Raw genomic sequence first — 18,340 nt, 5'->3', positions numbered from 1 at the left:
ACACATGCACATTCACACGCACATACACACAAGTATTTGGTGAATGCAAGGCGTACATGGCACAATAACAAGACCTGTATCTACTTTGGAGGTGGATTTTTTTTTTTTAGTATAATTTCTCAGCACAAATATCCTGGCACAGCCAGGTGCAACTGGACTCTAGAGGGCACGGTCTTTACCTTTGTGAGGAGCTCAACTTAATTAGAGACCAGAAATCAGATCACATTTGCAATAACCAGAACATAAACAAAAAGGAGCACCGGGTTCTGAGGTGGTATGCCAGGGCCCCGAATGCTGAGAGAAAATTGTGCACAGCAGGAAGCAAGCACTCCAGATGGGCAAAAAGGAGCTCATGCTACTACGTCTCCCACCACCTGCTCCCCACTTCCACAGGAAAGCAAAACAAGTCTTTGGGGAATTCTGTCTCACCGTGTGATAAGGTTCAAGATTCTCCTATGCCCTGTACTCTTTGGCAGGATCAGCAGAGCCAGGCAGAGCCAGGCTAATGGGGGAGTGGGGAATACGTGAGACACTAACCAGGGAGTCCAAATTGCACGAGCAAAGCCCTGCAGAGTGTTGTCTGCCTTCCCACATGAACCGAGGAATTATTTGATAAAAGGGGAGACTTGATGGGCAGACGAGCAAGTCCACGTAGCTGATAAACCTCTATCCTGAAGGCAGAAACTGTCACTTGCTACAGTCTCAAGTGCATTCCCCACAAAGTTCATAACTTAGACTAAGCTGTAATGTGTGTATTCGTGATATTCGTGAGGTAGGAGTGTAATTAGGATTGGATTCAGTGGGGTCGTAGGGGTGAGGCTTCCATGATAGCATTAGTAGCTTTGCAAAAAGAGGAAGGAAGACCTAGCCTGTGACGCCTCCCTCTACAAGATTGGGATGTGCCAAAGTGACCCTCACCAGATGCCAGCATCATGCTTAGACTCTCCAGTCTCCAGACACTCGATTCTTCATGAACTAACCAGTGGTTTTCATTTACAGCAACATGGGCTAAGACAGCATTTGTTCAAGTGGAGACCACAACAGATTTTTAGAACCTTGCAAAATTACAAATTGCAAGATGTCAGAATAAAGACTGAAAATCCCAGTGCAAACTTTCCAACTACGTAGAGCAAAACTAAGTAAAGGAATTGCAAAATAGAGACCCACTGCTCCACACACACACCCAAAAAAGGGGCATAGGCAAAATAAATAGGAGAAACTTGGAGCGAGAATTGCCAGAGGAAACAGTGAGACCTATAGTTAGAGCTAAGCACTGGTGCCTCTTGACATTAGAGGGAAGCAGAATAGGGGCTGGTACCCATCACACAGAGCCTCAGACAGCAATGCTATGCCCACCAGGGGGTATAAAAGAGGACAGTGTCAGGAGTGACCTTTGCTCTGGTAGATGATCCTACACCCATGCACATATAGGCAGCACTAGGTGGATTTAGTGAGGGAAGGGAGGTAGAATATGAAGGTGGGAAGAAAAGATACTGCAGGGTAGGGGAGGAAGGAATGGGAATGGTTTTTGATCCTACTGCTCGTACTGGCTTTGTGGGAGCCTAGGCAGTTTGGATGCTCACCTTACTAGACCAGGATGGAGGTGGGTGGTCCTTGGACTTCCCACAGGGCAGGGAACTCTGATTGCTCTTCAGGCTGACGAGGGAGGGGGACTTGATGGGGAAGGGGGAGGGAAATGGGAGGCGGTGGCAGGGAGAAGGCAGAAATCTTTAATAAATAAATAAAAATAAAAAACAGTAATAATAATAAACAAAAAAGAAAATAAATTTAACTTTAAAAAAAAGAAATTCTCAAATGATAAAAAATTAAATAAATTAAAGCATTCTCAGGTATATATAAATATATATGTGAGATATATATATATATATATATATATATATATATATATATATATTCCTTCAATTCAAATGGAACTGCTAAGAAAAACCAGGCTGTGGAGCGGGGAGCACCCCTGAAAGCCCTTGGCAGTAGTTAGCATGGTACCAATGGCAGATCACTGAAAATCAGTGACTTCTAATGGCTGTAAAAAGAAGTTTAGAAAGTTCTAAAAGCCTTCAAAATATTCTCAGCCTAGTAACTTAACAAGGCAATCTCTCCCTCTTTCTCTCTGTCTCTCTGTCTCCCTGTCTCCCTGTCTTTGTCTCTCTCTCTCTCTTTCTCTGTCTGCCTCTCTCACACACGCATGCTTTCTCGGTCATCTCTGTCTCTGTTGTCTCTATCATCTCTCTGTCTGTCTCTCTCTCTCTTGTGTGTGTATGCATGTGTCCCTATTTGTCTTTCTCTCACACCCAAACCTTTCTCTCTCTGCCATAGGTCTCTGTCATCTCTCTGTGTCTCTCTGTCTCTGACTCTCTCTGTCTCTCTCATGTGTGTGTGTACATGCATGAATCTGTCTTTCTCTCACACACAAACTGGTTTTCTCTCTCTTTCTGCCATCTGTCTCTCCTATCTCTCTCTGTCTATCTGTGTCTCTCCTGTGTCTCTGTGTCTCTCTTTCTGTGTGTGTGTGCACATATACACATGTCGTGCCTATGTCCCTATCTCTGTCTCTCTCACACTCGCTTTTTCTCTCTGTCATCTCTCTGTCTCTGTCTTTCACACACACACACACACACACACACACACACACACACACACACTGATCCCCAATTTTCCCACTCTGCTGAACAAATGTGCTCATCTTATACATTCCCACTCATATGGCCAATGTTTTCAGATGGTATTGTATTCTAATTCCCTAATAATGTCCCTGGAAACCTAACTGATGAATTCCAGAATAAGCAGTCGGTTTGGGGAGTAGGCTACTTGGGACAGACAGGTTTTGAGGAGATGAGACAAGGAAAGAGAAACTGAGCAGAGTTATTACAGTATCACAGTTTTTGCCTGTGCGCTCCCAACTACTGGTCCATCACCACACCCAGCCAAATTTATGCACCCTTGAAATAAAAGCCAAGACAACATGTTTAAAATATTTTTTCATCATAAAAAGTCTGCAATTCCATTCATTTTTAAAGGTAGGGAATGGTATATCTGAGGCCACGCTGGAGTGGAAAGACACCATTGAATACACAAAGATAACGAGTTACCTTATTTATTTAAAATTTAATTAATCTAATTTTTTAATGTGCCTGTTAATGTTTCCTGGAAGACTCAAGAGGGGTCCTCAAATATAAACACCTGCTTTCTCAAAAGGAACTGTCTTTGATAGCCCCATAGCGTAGAAGTGAGGCCAATAAGGGTAACAGAAACATAAGGATTTTTTTAATAGTGTGTGTGTGTGTGTGTGTGTGTGTGTGTGTCTGTGTGTGTGTGTGTGTGTGTGTGTGTGTGTCTGTGTGTCTGTATGTGTCTGTGTGGATCTGGGTGTGTGCCTGTGAATACAGGTGCCCACAAAGACCAAAAGAGAGTACTGGATCCCCTGGAGCTACAGCTGCCTGAACTGGGTTCTGGGAATCAAACTCACATCTTCTGTAAGAGCAGTGCCCACCCTTAACCTCTGAACCATTTCTCTAGACCCTGAGATATCAGTTTAGAAGCACTGTTTTCTTCACTTGGGGGAAGGCCTCAAGTATAAAAATCAACTGATCAATGGACTGAGAGAGTTACTGAGCCCTGTGTTTATCAGAACCATTTACCCAGGGCCCATGAAGCAGACTGCGCTGAGATGACTCTAGGCTACAGGCTGCAAAGACAGAAGCGGGGGTTCAGGCTACATCTGTCAATGACGGGAACCTATCACCTCATGAATATTCTGTTCCTATTAACACATTGCTTTCTCCCAAAGAGATCCCCGAAATGGAGAGTATTTCTAAGTATATCATTGGCAATCACTCTTGCATTGGTGATCTTGGATTAAGAGCCCTTCCCGATACCGCTCCACACCGTCTGCCTTAGCCAACAGCCTGTCTAACAGAGCAGCTTTTCAGAGCTCAGATCAAAGCCTCCTGTGTGCAAAGTGCCTATTGTTTATTAGTGACATGTGACTTGCACCTGCTCCACTGAGGTGTCCTACTTTCCCTGTGTCCCTCTCGGTCTCCACAAGCTGTGGCGAGATCACAGGGCCAGTCACTCTGGTGACGAAGGAAGCCACGCTCTGCCAGTCACAAGCTGGACCAGCTGTGCTGGTCCTGTGTGAACCAGGTGCCTCCTGCCTGCCCAGGAATCTGCTGCCAAGCCTTGGCAGAGAGTGGACGAGCAGCTGCTCCTCCGGCTTCGTTCTTGTCTATTTCCCTCCTCCACAGCCTGAGAATCCAAATGTAAGCCCCTGGCAAGCCCAGTATGGAACGGAGGAAAGGAACTTTGAAAGAAGATGCCAAGGCTATGGCTACAGAAAGTTGACTGAGGTCAATGCAAAGGCAGGCAACACAGTGGGTGAAGGAAGATCACTTTCAGCCTAAGCTTTCTGTATCATGAATGCTCCCATCCTCACCACAGGAGAAACTTATCAAAAAGCAGGTGGTATACTAATCACATATTGATGTGATTGTTACTAAAGATCTAGTCCCATAAATTTCAGACCCATGCCAACTAAGATTCAAATAAAACCATCATTATGACTAATAGCCTCAGCTGAGATGATCAGGCTGTGCCATTTGCCAAGGAAGAGTTTCAGGTCCATGACTTCTCATGATTTAACTTGGTTAACAGCTCTGGGATAAGAGGAATGGTTGTTCTCACGGGCTTCTCTGGTTATAGGCTTTCTCCGTGTGGCAGCCCAAAACACACTGGTAGACTATAACTAAATTACATTTAGTTCTTGCACTGTGCATTGTCTTGTCCTTTTCTAGAAAATACTTAAACACCACTAAGTCCCTCAGCCAGGTTTCTCATGCTCTCATTAGATCAGAATGTCGCCGCTCCTGTAGGCGAAGCTAGAGTGGATAACCAGTTAATAGCCAAGTGGCTTACTTCTGCCCCCGAAGGCTCTTCCTTGCACGTGGCTCTCAGGCGGTGGTGGACGCTACTTCCCAGGCAATAACTCCCAAGTCAAGAGGAGATGGGAGGGGGGAGCGTGTAAATGGTACGGTTGTGCAGGCAATGACTCATCCTCTCGCCGACTCCATTCACTCCTGTGTTTGCAGCCACTTGAACAGCTGGCTTGGCCATGTGGAGTCCGAGATATTTTTTGTTCCCAAAACAGGAAGATGGGGTGGGGGGAGTTGAGGGAGGACAGATAATACAGTGGGTGGGTGGGTGGATGTGGAGTCATAGTTGCCGTGTGAGTTCAGCTCCTCTGACCAGACAACCATCGCTACGTTAGTCACTAGTCTAAGGGTGAGACAGGCCTGGGTAGAGTCATAGTGAGGTGACAAGAGCTGGTACTTCTGGCTCAGACCTTGGCAATGTGTCTCAAGGTACAAAAAGATGAAAAGTAATGAGCATGGTCATTAGCTGGAAACTGAGGGAAAGCAGGCTGTTTTTAGAAAAACTTAGTAAGACTAAAGGTATGATTCAGTTGGTAGAGTTCTTGCCTAACATACAGGAAACCCTGGGTTCTACCCTCAGCACTGAATAAGCAGCCTGCGGTGGTACATTCCTCATTCTCAGGAGGAGGCAGGAGAATCAGAAGTTCAAGTTCGTTCTTGGATACGTAGTGAGTGTGAGCCAACCCTGAGACAAGCAAGGCCTGTCTCAAAGGAAAAGTAAAAACAAACACCTTGCCCTTCAAAACAGTCACAATTCAAGGAAACAGACACCCCTAACTAACCAAAGAAGTATACAACCCTGAGGTGGCAGAGCAAGCAGACACCCCTAACTAGCCAGGAAAGCGTACAGCCCTGAGGTAGCAGCGGGTGAAGTAACAGAATCACTAGAGACAAAACTGTAAGTAGAGCCAAAGCCTACATGTTCTCTCTCGTGTCGGATGGTTCCTCTGGTCTGTGTACAGTCTCCGCTGCCTCCCACAAAAACATCTTAGCCCCCAGCACTCACTTCAAGCCTTCCACCCAAGCTTGCACCCTCCACTTGGGGGCTCAGCCCTCTATGTCTTTAAATAACTTTTATTAAAAGGAAGCATTGTTTATGATTTGTTCGTGGCCATCTGTGCTGTAACAAATCAAGCAGATGAGGCAGAGGTCCTAGGGTCCACGAAACCTAGACTGTTGGCTATCAGGACTTTTGAAAAATAAAATTGACTCCTATTGCAAAGCATATTAGGGCAGGGAAATGGAATGCCTCTAACTTAAATAAAGAAAAAAATTCTCTTATCATTTTGACCTAGCACCTATAAAACAGTCTACTTAGTGGTATTCTCATCAAGGCCTGCCCAGACTTGATGGATGAAATTCCTCGTTTCCCACTCAAGATCAGTCTTCTCTGACCCTTGATGCCCCCCACTTCCTTCCAGGTACCCTCAAAATCAAGCGCCTGTAACTCCTAATCCCCATTATGTTTTATGCTCACTCTGACCAGAGTGATTTTAATTCTTATTTGCCTGACTGAATAAAGCTAGGTTTTTCCATTAGATTCCTCTCAGGTCTCCCACACCCATGCATCCTGCCACTGAGTGTGATGTGTTCAGCGTGACAGAAACCCACTAGAGATAAAGGGCAGGGAGCATCAGTTCTTTGGGGAAGGACAGGAGAAACTTTTGGTCAACAAGACCTTAATGAGAGAAAAATAAAACCAAGAACAAACAAAAAAGGTCATAGCTGTAGAAGGGTTCACTTTAAACTTAAAAAGTGGATGAAAGAAAATACTAGAAGGGCTCCATCCCAAAGAAAGGTAAGGAAGCCAAGTTAGGGCTAAACTGACATTTTTTTCTTGATGATGTTATCTAGACCTTACAATAATAGCATTGTAATAAAAAAATTTTTTAAGAAAAATAAATACAGAATATGGGAAGGACCTGCTGTCCATAAAGCACTTGGGAAATTTAGAAGGATTCTGAAGTGTTAATGAACACAAATAAATACAAAAATTGGTAGACATACATAAAAAAGTCCCATAGTCAAGAGAACGTTGAGATACAACAAGACATCTCTGTTCTCGGGGTGACTTTGTTAAGCAACTTTAAACTTTGGAAAAATAAGAAAGTTATGTGCCATCAGCATCCTCTGTAGGCTTGAAAGAATGCATCCAGAATCTTCACGAAATAAAAATGGACACCCCTTAGCAGTGGCAGCAAAGTGCCTGTGAGTGTTCCTCTCACCCCTCCTGGGGAGCATTGGACATTTGGCTACTGAAAAAAGAAGAGAAATTTTTACCACTAAGCAGCATGGGTAAGAGAGGGTAATGGATGTCATCAAAATACATTAGAGCTACATAAAATTTTCTTTTTTAAAAATATTTATTTATTTATTTATTATGTATACAATATTCTGTCTGTATGTATATCTGCAGGCCAGAAGAGGACACCAGAACTCATCCCAGATGGTTGTGAGCCACCATGTGGTTGCTGGGAATTGAACTCAGGACCTTTGGAAAAGCAGGCAATGCTCTTAACCGCTGAGCCATCTCTCCAGACCCCCCCTTTTTTAATATTTATTTATTATGTATATAACTGTCTGTGTGTATGCCTGCAGGCCAGAAGAGGGCACCAGACTGCATTACAGATGGTTGTGAGCCACCATGTGGTTGCCAGGAATTGAACTCAGGACCTTTGGAAGAGCAGGCAATGCTCGTAACCTCTGAGCCACCTCTCCAGCCCCTACATAAAATTTTCAAAGAACAAATGCTATATGCAAAAGTATCAAACAACAATGTTTTGCCTATTTTAAGGATGGTCCTCTCTGCTCTGGCACCTACTCAAAGTTTGGTCCTAGAACAGAGAAGGAGACTGAGGGAAAATGAGTTGGACCCAGGAAACCACACTTCATCCACGCCGTGAAATTGCCTAGCCCATCAGTGCCATCACACGTCTCCCTTCTAGTGTCTGTGCACATGCACGGCTGCATTATTCCCTGCGTGTATATCCCTGTAGTGCTTAGGTCATGCAAGGATGGAACAGAGCACAGGAGCCAACTGAACTTTTAGAAGCAGAGCACAACAGGCTGATGTCTCAAGCATGCAAAATGCATGATAGAAGTCAGGAGGAGTTTCCTCCACTGACCAAAAAAAAACAAGAAAAAAGAATGGTTCCAGCCTCCTCCACATGATGTTGCCACCTCACAGTGTGTTTCCTGGGTAAGGGCAGCCTGAGATGAGAGAGAAAGAGACAGAGAAGATAGTAAACTGGTTCAGAAATGCCCCGGTTTCTGTTTTACATTTGTGGTATTTGTGCTCACATTCCACAGCCAGAGTTAATACCTGGCCCATCTCTTGGAAGCGAGTGAGGGGAACTGCAGTGTATTCAGAAGAGAAGAATGTAGTATGGGGAAACACTGGCATTTCCATCATCCCAGCCACACTCACTGCTGCCCCCGTACCGAAAGGAGATGAGAATTCATAGTGAACAAAGATTCGGCCAACTGAGTTAGGTCTGGCTGATGAGCACAGTCCTGGAAGATGAGACCAGAGTGGGAAAAAGTTTGCATTAAAACTCTGACTCCAAAAAGGCTTCGGAAATGAAGAGCCAGGAGGGAACCTGGCTAAGGAATCCCCATGAAGAAAAGAATAGTCAATAGCATCGCATGCCTTGCTAGGAAAGAATAAATGAGAAGATTGGACGCAAGCCATTAGACAACAGTTGGGTCATTCATTAATGGCTATTCTCTGGTGCCAGGCAAATCTTGTTATGGTGAGTTTGAGGAGGGTACCTAAATCATTCCGTGAGCTATAGTTTCATAGGATGAGCGTTTGTCAAAACAGATGGCTGCCGGAGATTCGTGGATGTTTTGCTGTTCTGTTTTAACCCTAATAAAATGTCTTGCCCTGGAGCAATGAGAATGGCTCCTGCTCAGTGTACATATGCGACCTGTCAACACTTTGCTCAGCACTTCCTTCACATGTTTGGGACCTGACAACCGAATTTACAAAGGGAGTGTCATACTCTGTCCCCACAGTTAGCACAATCTACAGTGAGAAATGTGGCCAAGGTCCGCATGGTTCCAAAGTTTGAGGTCTTTCAGCTGCATTAAAGTCTCGGTCCCCAAACTGCAAGGTAGTTGGTGCTGCAGGTTCTAGACCAAGAACACTCCTTTTGGTAAAACACCAGGATGTCAAATTGAAAATGCTGCCTCGTGTTCACAAAACTATCCTTTTACCTTTAGCCTCAATATCTTTATGCCCAAAGTACCTAACATCCTATCCCATGGATGCTTGCTCAGCCATGCTTGTTGCTGTTCTATTAAAATAGTTAGGAAATAGAAACAACCTAAATGTCCTCAACAGACTAATAGACAGTGGAAATTTAGTGTATATATACACTATGGAATATTATTCAGCTGTATCATGAAATTTGTAGGTAAGTGGGTAGAACTAGAAAGGATTATATTAAGTGAGGTAACCCGGACCCAGAAGACAAATATTGTATGTTCTCTCTCATCCAAGTATGTCTCTTGTCTTCAGATGTGAGCACATAGCCTGAAGTAACTGTAGAAACCAGGTCAGTAAAGGGGACTGTGTGGTGGAGCAATAGAGAAGGGAATAGCAGGGTACAAGTGAACTGCAGGAAGAAAAGAAAAAAAATTGATGGGTTTTTAGTTAGAGAAGAGGTGAGACATCAATAAAGGAGGAGGGCAAAATTACAGTAAGGGTGTTAAAGACATAATGAATTATATTATTTTTATCTACTTAAAATTATATATAACACATATAAGTCTGTGAATACACATACATGTATAGTTTAAACAAAATTTTCTCATCTGGGCTGAGAATGTTCCCCTCAAGAATCATAGACTATCTAACAAAACCCCAACACCAAGCACGAGAAGCTCCTTTTAGAGCCATTAGTTGTCCACGAGATTCCAAAAACATTGTAGACTCATGCTGCCGCCTCTCAGAAGTGGAAGTTAGGTCCCAGTTGCTAAAGACACCATATACCTCAAACACAGAATCCAAAGAACTTGAGCTACATCTAACCTGGAAGTCCTCCTCCCTAATGACGAACTTTCATGGTACCAGAAGGTGTCATGCAAGCTTCCAAGGGAGGAAGGCAAATATCAGTCCTACCTACAATAAAAACCTAAGAATCACAGTAAAAACCAGCAAGACAGGCTAACTCTCAGTAAGATTCTAGTGCTCTAAAGTAGGAAACAAGCTTTGTAGCTTTCAATTTAACTCTACTTCTTCGTGGTGATTTAACAGAAAACAACTCCCATGGGGAATGACACTATTAGGAGGTGTGGCTTTGTTGGAATGGGTGTGGCATTGTTGGAGGAAGTGTGTCACAGCAGGTGGGCTTTGAGGTCTCCTTTGCCCAAGCTATGCTCAGTGACACACAGTTGGTTCTGCTGCCTGTGGATAAAGATGTAAAACTCTCAGTTCCTTCCCCAGCACCATGTCTGCCTGCATACAACCATGCTTCCTGCCATGATGATAATGGACTAAACCTCTAAAACTGTAAGTCAGTCCCAATTAAATGTGTTCCTTTGTAAGAGTTGTCGTGATCATAGCACAGCAATAGAAACCCTAACTAAGACACCCCTACATAAATGATAAATATTTTCTAAATGTAGATATTCACATCATTGGGCTTGGTGTGACTTAGTAATGGCATGTTTGCTTGGCATCCAATCTCCAGCACTATAGAAACAAAACAAACATGATTTAAAACTCAAGTAACTATTTGTACTTTTCTCATATACATGAAAAAGAAGTCTTGCACATATGGGGCATAAAGCAAGTGTTTGGGAAACGTAAGCTCAATAGATAAGAAGCAAGTACTCAGTAGACTGAAAATACTTGAGGGAGGAATAATAGAGATGTGAATAATAGTGATCTGAAGGAGAAACAGGAAAGCAGGGGAGTCTTAACTAAGGAGGGAAGGAGATAAATACAGGAGAGAAAAGAAGGGTAAAATCACAGTAAAGATGTCTGAAACAGCCAAGAATCACACAATTAACTATCTATCTCAACATACCTATAATACACGTGCATCTGTGCACATATATATATATACATATATATATATATGTATATATATATAAAAAGTTTAAATGAAATTTTCTTATATTGGTGGCGATGCTCCCCACAAGAGTCATAACCAATTTACAAAAACCCCAACACTAGGCAGAGGAAGCACTTTGAGTTTTTGGTCAAGAATGTCCAAGAGACTCCCAAAATAGTATAGGCTATCGCTATCACCCTTGGTTGTAGTAATGCGGCACAGACCTTGGCCATAACCAACTATTCTCTAACTAGACCTAAAGCCTGCTCAACAAGAGGGAAACTGTGTGTAGTACTGGAAATCCAGTCAGCTACCCAGGGATAGTGAAGTCATGGATCTTGGCAATGACTCCACCACCACTTCCCTAAACCAGCATAATTCCTAACCACATTCTATATATGTATCCTTATACCCACGGGTAAGTGTAGTTCACACCCCTTATCAAAGAAACTTATCTTTGAAAAGAGGAGACCATTACAGAAAACCACAACCATTCAAACTTCAGAGAACAAATGGTGTGATTTCCAGTTCCAACTACCACATTTATAAAACAATTCCTGCATCTAAGGCTCAGGGATCATTGCAGAAGGAAGGGTGTGAAAACAGAAAAATTGCTGTGTGGTTGTATCTCCTAGAAATGTCAGCAAGGCTATACTCGTGAAGTCTTGTCAATATGACTGCCTAAACATGACCTGAACAATGGTAGCATCAATAAACATGCTTACATGGAAAGAAACAAATGCTCACACGCCCTCAACTCTAAACAAAGAACTATGAGCAACCAGAGAATACCCAATACCAAGTGATCAACCCTGAGATCACACATACACAGGCAACATTACTTAGGCTGGACAGGCAATATTCCTGTATTTAGGAATATGTGTGTATGCATGTACATATACATATATACAATGTATATGTATATATACATAATAAAAGCTAAAGAAAGAACAGGGGGCTTTGTAGGATGAAGAGAGGAAAGAGTAGAAGAAAAATTATGCAAAATAATTTCAAAAATAAAATATTATTAAAATCTTTGATACTGTCAAAATAAACATTCAAGAAAATTATTCTGAAGTTTTCCTCACTAGAAAGAAAAATTTGGGTTTATGAGTTGACTCAGTGAGTAAAGGCACTTATAGCCAAGCCTCCGGATCTGAGTTTGATCCCCCAGGACCCAGATGGTAGGAAGGGAAAACCAATTCTCTTGTCCTTGAAGCATCATGTTATAAAAGAAAAACAAACTAAATGACTGAATGTTCATTTTTAAAATGTGAAGAAATCTGTGCACAGATATAATATGATGTAAAAATCCATTATAAACTTCTGTATGCTATAGGGCATCCAATTGAGTCCATCCAGTAACTCCACAATACATTGTTGAGCTTAACTAACAACCTCACTCTGGGTTTCCTTTCGATAGCAACGCTTTCTTACATAGATTTCCACCCTGTTGTGTAGAAGCCTGATCTTCCAGGCTATTTCACACACATTTAAAAATTATATTGCTGGTCATTAAACCCAGTTCCAGCCCACTAATTCCAAAGAATAGACATGACTTTCACGTCACAAAGATAATTGAAGCCACCTCCTTATTCTTAATCAGCTTTCTTCCACCTTTTGTCCAGAGTCTCAAACTCCAGCAAAGGTTCGGTAGCTGAAAATACCTTCTGGAGCCCTCTGACACCCTGCCTTGCTTTCAAATGTGCATCTCAGCTCAGCCCTTTCTTCACTTTAGACTTAAGCCTATATGTTCAGTGATTATCAGTCTTCCATCAAAGTCTCCCCAGCCACTAGTGTCTAGTGGAATTTCTTACTCCTTTTGTCTCCTCTTTCACAGTCAAAACTGTTTTCTGGAATCTTCCAGACAACAAAAACTGTACAAAGTTTTGCACTCTTCAAAATTATTGTTACCTTATTATTTTTAATACAAAGATTTTATACCATCTTTGGGAATTGCTTTACATCTTTCTAAAGAAGCCTGATTTTCGCCCAACTTCATTCTATACTGAGTGACTATTAGATATTTTAACCTGTCCACCCAATATACTCTTTCTTTAGTTTAACCATTTAGGGTTCATTTTTATTTTATTATGTTTTTAATTGACCTATATATTTTCCCACCCCATCCCTTCCTTCCTCTATTCTCCTTTTCCACCCTTCCCCATGGCTACTTTTCAGGACTGATTTTTCTTGATTCACTATAAACCTTTTAAATATATGGATTTGTGAATTATCCTTTTACAACTTGAATTATATGTTTCAAGTATTTGCTCTATCTTTTTGTTTTGATTTTCTTCTCAATCACATGTCTTTAACCTCTCTTGTTTCTGGGGCTTTTCTTCCCTATAATTTGTCTCTACTCCTCATCTCTTCATTTCTTTTGTGCTTAATTCATTTTTTATCTTGTGTCTGTCACCTTTGTCCTTCACTTTCAATGATGCACTTCTTTTCCTAATACTCTGTCTAATTTGGTCTTTGCTTCTGAAATAATTTTTACTTTATGATCTCAGCCAAGTCTTCCTTCCCCTCATCCTTTAATTTCTCCACCACCTTCTGTTGTCGAGCGCCGAGTCTCTGATTTCTGCTTTTCATACTTGAATCATTGTTCCATGAAATAGGTTTTTGTTTTGTTTTGATACAATGTTGACTTACAATTCTTATCTGATTCCTGGTAATAACTTCCTGGTACAATTTCACTCCTCTATAGCAAAATGTTCCTATTCTTATCCAAGATTTACTAAATCTCGGTACAGATGCTGTGACAACTTCTATTGCTTATATTTGAATGAGTTTGTTGATCCTGAGTCAGTCGTTTCCAAAGATGACTAGGAAGCATGATGGAAGAGCAGACGTATCCTGGAAGGAGCGAGGGTTGCTTGTTTGTCCCATCCACCCGGCTAGCTTACACCCGAAATAACCACACAGAAATTGTATTAATTGAAATACTGCTTGGCCCATTTGCTCTTCTTGGCTAATTCTCACATCTTGATTTAACCCATTTCTATTAATCTGTATATCGCCACCAGGAAAGATTCAGCACTTTGGACTCTGGTGGCTCCATGGTGGCTCTCTCCTATTCTGCCTTTCTTCCAACTTTCAGTTCTGTCTTCTCTACCTACCTAAGTTCTGCCCTATCAGGTCAAAGCAGTTTCTTTATTCATTAACTAATAAAAACAACACACAAACAGAAGGACCTCCTACACCAGACGAACTTCCTGTCTTCCAAACTGTCAGCTCATGGACTTCCTCCTCTGTGCAATGGACAGGTCCAGTAAAGCTTATGCCTCTGCACAGACTCACTGACTATTGACTGTTCCAAGATGTTCTCCCAGTTCCTTCACTAGTCACCACCACACAGGACAAACTCTTATCTCCAAGGTACCGTCCTTGTTTTTGTCTATGTGTTTTTCCTTGTACTTTCTGCAGTCTCTAACTGTATAGCCCTGGACCCTTCCCATACCTCTACAAGGTTATGCCTTGTTCCGGCTCATCTAGAATTATCCATATTACACTTTTCCCAGGACTAGAAGAGAGGAGGGTGTTACTAAGACATAAGACTCTTAGTGTTCAAACTGGCACCTTGCTGGGTAAGGGTATGGGTGGGTTGGTCACCCTGAATGCATCCATGCTCACTGCACTTGCCACTCTCGGTGGAGCCTTTCCCCCTGTTTTATGAATTAATTCACTTGGTATCTTCTTCACTACCCTTTTAACTGTCAATCACCATCACTGCGAAACTTCTCATCTGTCCCCGTCTCCCTGTGCTGCTTTGGGCTAAAGGTCTATAATTCTTCAGTTTAAGAACTTTCTGGGCCAAGTATGGCAGCCCATACCTTTAATCCCAGAACTTAGGAGGCAGAGGCACCTAGATCTCTACAAATTCTAGGTTAGCCCGTTTTATATAATGAGTTTCAGGTCAGTTAAGGCTGCACAGTGAGACCCTATCTCAAAATAAAAAGAAATTTCTGGTCACCTAATGTCACTGAAAATGGAATTTCTGGCTGTTTTTCTTTTACTTTATTGTTCTGTATATTTGTGCTAGTATCCAGGTACCTGTACTGGCTTTCCCCTGGGTTTCTGGCCAGATACCTCCTCAGCTGTAGCCACTAAAGCACTCCTGTGCACATTCACTATGTTCCCTTTGAAAAGGACTCTCTCTCTCTCTCTCTCTCTCTCTCTCTCTCTGTGTGTGTGTGTGTGTGTCTGTCTGTCTGTCTGTCTGTCTGTTCCTTTCTCTCTCTCTCTGCTTCTTTGCCTGTCTCTCTATCTCTCCCCACTCCCCCCACCTCTCTCTTCTCTTCTGCTTCCCCAGAGGCCGGTCTCCCTGCCTCCCATTTCCTCTTTTTATGTTCCCTTTCTCCTAATAAAAGCCCCTCCATGTGAACTTGGTTGCATGGTGTCTTTCTCTCTCATGGCACTTTCTCAATTACAGTAATTTGCAAGAGAGAAGCAGAAATTTTCAAATTAAACCACTACCCTGTTTCCTTAAAGCTTGTTTGATGTGCTTGTTGTGTTCATGAAGAGCCATACTTCTATGATAGCTCAGTCTCTTGACCACGTGGATTCTGAAGAGTGCCATACAAAGAATAAGCAGATGATGTTGAGTACTAACCCATACAAAATGATGGACCAACAGGATTTCAGGTCGTGTATGCCACACAACACAAAAACACACTAAAACTTATCTCAACATAAGTACATTTATGAATGCCAAGTTCTGTATGTAAACCTAATGGAATGTAGAAAACTCTGGTCACTAATAAAGTGAGAACTCAGTAATAGCCTACATTGAGTGTAAGTAGAACTAGGTTTTGAATAAATTCCTTTATGGCAAAGAAAATGCTGTCTCTAAAATATAGTCAAGTCTATGCAGATAAAGATTAAAAATAAGCAGAGTGAATATTTCTTGTACAAAATACCCCAGCAGATGCTCATGTATGAATTATTTGATTTAATCTTACCAAATCTTCAAGGTAAGAGTAATGAGATTGAGTGTCAAAAAAGTTAAGATATCAAAAGTCATTCAAATGCACAAATGGGGCAGCCAACCCAGTCTGCTGGAGGTTAGGTGCATAGAAGAGAAATCTTAAGTACAATGGTGGCTCAAACCCAAGAGAAGAAGGCACACAGTCATTGCTTTCTAACCTGATGTGGTCAGGCTCGAATATAAATCACAGAACAGGAGCAAGAAAGCCAGTAGTCATATCTACTGAGACTGTAATGCAATCGCTCCAGCGAACTGGGGAGACATTTAAGGCTTGAACAGCTCAGCGCATCTGGCTTCGTCCCCCAACAGAAGCCAGTTTTGACAAAGTGGGAATTAAATTCACAAATGTAAGAAACCAGAATGGTTGATCAAATTTCATCCTGCTGTTATGGAAATAATGTTGTGATAGGGAATGATATTAAATCCTTCAAAAATCAAATTTAAGTTAAGAAAAATAAGACAGAAAGTGACAAGCTAACTGGTCTACTGAGGGAGCAGAAGTACCAGGTCTAATTTTCAGAAAATGCTTTGCTGGGGGGAAAAAAAGGTCTGGTTCTTCAAGTTACTGAATAGCCGTTAAAATTAAGAATAGCTCCAAGCATTTAAGAAGGGTTAACTTGAAACCTCTTCTCAAATGGAATCCAAAAACCTCAGAAAGCACTGCGACATCACAGTTATCATTGTCTTCAGTAAACCTTCGGAGATCCCATGACATCCAGAGAGCAGCAGTTTCTTCACCCGTAAGTGGGAATAAATTAGAAGATGGAAGAAGATAGGATAAGATTTGAGTCTTTGGGTTTAGAAGGCAATTTTACCACTTGTGACGCTAAGTGATCTGAATAGAATAAGTAGCTTTGACCAAAATGTCATAAACCATTTCAGTATTCCCACTACTCTGGTAAGTTATTTAATAGCAAAATAATGTATTGATCCTTAATCTATTTCAGGTGCATTTGACTTCCGCTAATCTTTACTCCAGCATGTATTACCCTCTTCTTCCTGTGGAAAGTTATGGAATTTAGCTCTTTTCACTGGCCCATACCAAGCAATCATTTAAACATTAAAGCCAAACACTGTGATACAAGCTACACTGCAGATACAAACTCACTGATGAGGCCTATCCCTTCCCTCAATCTATTAAAGGAGTATCAAGTGCCTGGGGAGAGAGTTATACTTTTCTGTAGTATAACTGCCCGTAAATTGTCCACACTTCTGCTAAGCAACCCTTCAGCCACTCTTCTAAAAGTAACCATATAAACGCAGTGATTCACCAAGCTGGACCAAGTTGGAATTGGTTTTTTGTCTGTAGGGTATTTCTCTGTCTGGTGAAGAAACAGACTTCAAAAATAAAAGTCATTAAACAACCAAGCACTTTGTCAAGCATGTCTTTCCTCCTACTCTTTCCGATTAGATTCAACCACATTTAATTGTCTCAAAGTTGCCAGACTGTCGCCCATACTTTCCATTCTAGCTGAGCGCTAGCCCTCTTTTCTATCTTTGAAGGAGACTTCTAAAGTGCTGTCATGCCCTACCTCTTCACATCCTAAAATACTGCCTCCAGTCTGATTTCTCTCACATGCACCACCCAGTTCAGCTACTAGAAACGGATAATCAAGGACTTCCATGCAACCCAATGGGCTCTTAATTTTTATTTTGCCATGTCAAAGCATGCAACCTCGGGCTAGGGAGATGGAAGCCATGTAAAAGTTAGATACAGGATGCAAAGGTCCTGTTATCCCAAGGTACCTATGGGTGGGAAATGGGTAGCAGAGACAGGACAATCTCCAGGAGAGTATCAAAGAGACCTTATCTCAAAAATAGTGGAAAGGCAGAAACCAACATGTGCGGGTCATCCTTCAACCACCACGTGTGCACCTCATTCACATGTGAACACACAGAAGGCAACCTTATTTCTCAAGCCTTCTTAGCAAAATATCCTCTCCACTTTTTGACCTAACACTGGTCCAACCTGGTTTCTGGAACAATGTTCCTCGCTCTTCTCCTGTGCACTCCTCTGCTACCTCAAGTAAAGGAGTTCAGAATTCTTTTCATACATGCTTTTTTGGCTTTTTCTGATTACATCAGAAGTTGTTTGTTTTCGTTGGCTGTATTTTTCATATTAGGCAGGAATCCCAAGCACATAACAGTAGAATAATTAATTTCATATTAGAAAAACATTTTTCTCTCAATGACTCAGTTAACATTAATTTTAAAAAGACAAAAGAATTCCCATGACTTCATCTTAACATTTAGATTTTGCAGTTTCAACGTTTATAGACCAAGAGGGGGTCTGAGTGACAATGTTGGCTAGAACTTCTGAAAAGTCTCTCCTGCATAAAACT

Source organism: Microtus pennsylvanicus, chromosome 4 (genome assembly GCF_037038515.1).
Source record: "Microtus pennsylvanicus isolate mMicPen1 chromosome 4, mMicPen1.hap1, whole genome shotgun sequence".
NCBI lineage: Eukaryota > Metazoa > Chordata > Mammalia > Rodentia > Cricetidae > Microtus > Microtus pennsylvanicus.
This window is presented reverse-complemented; position numbering follows the sequence as displayed.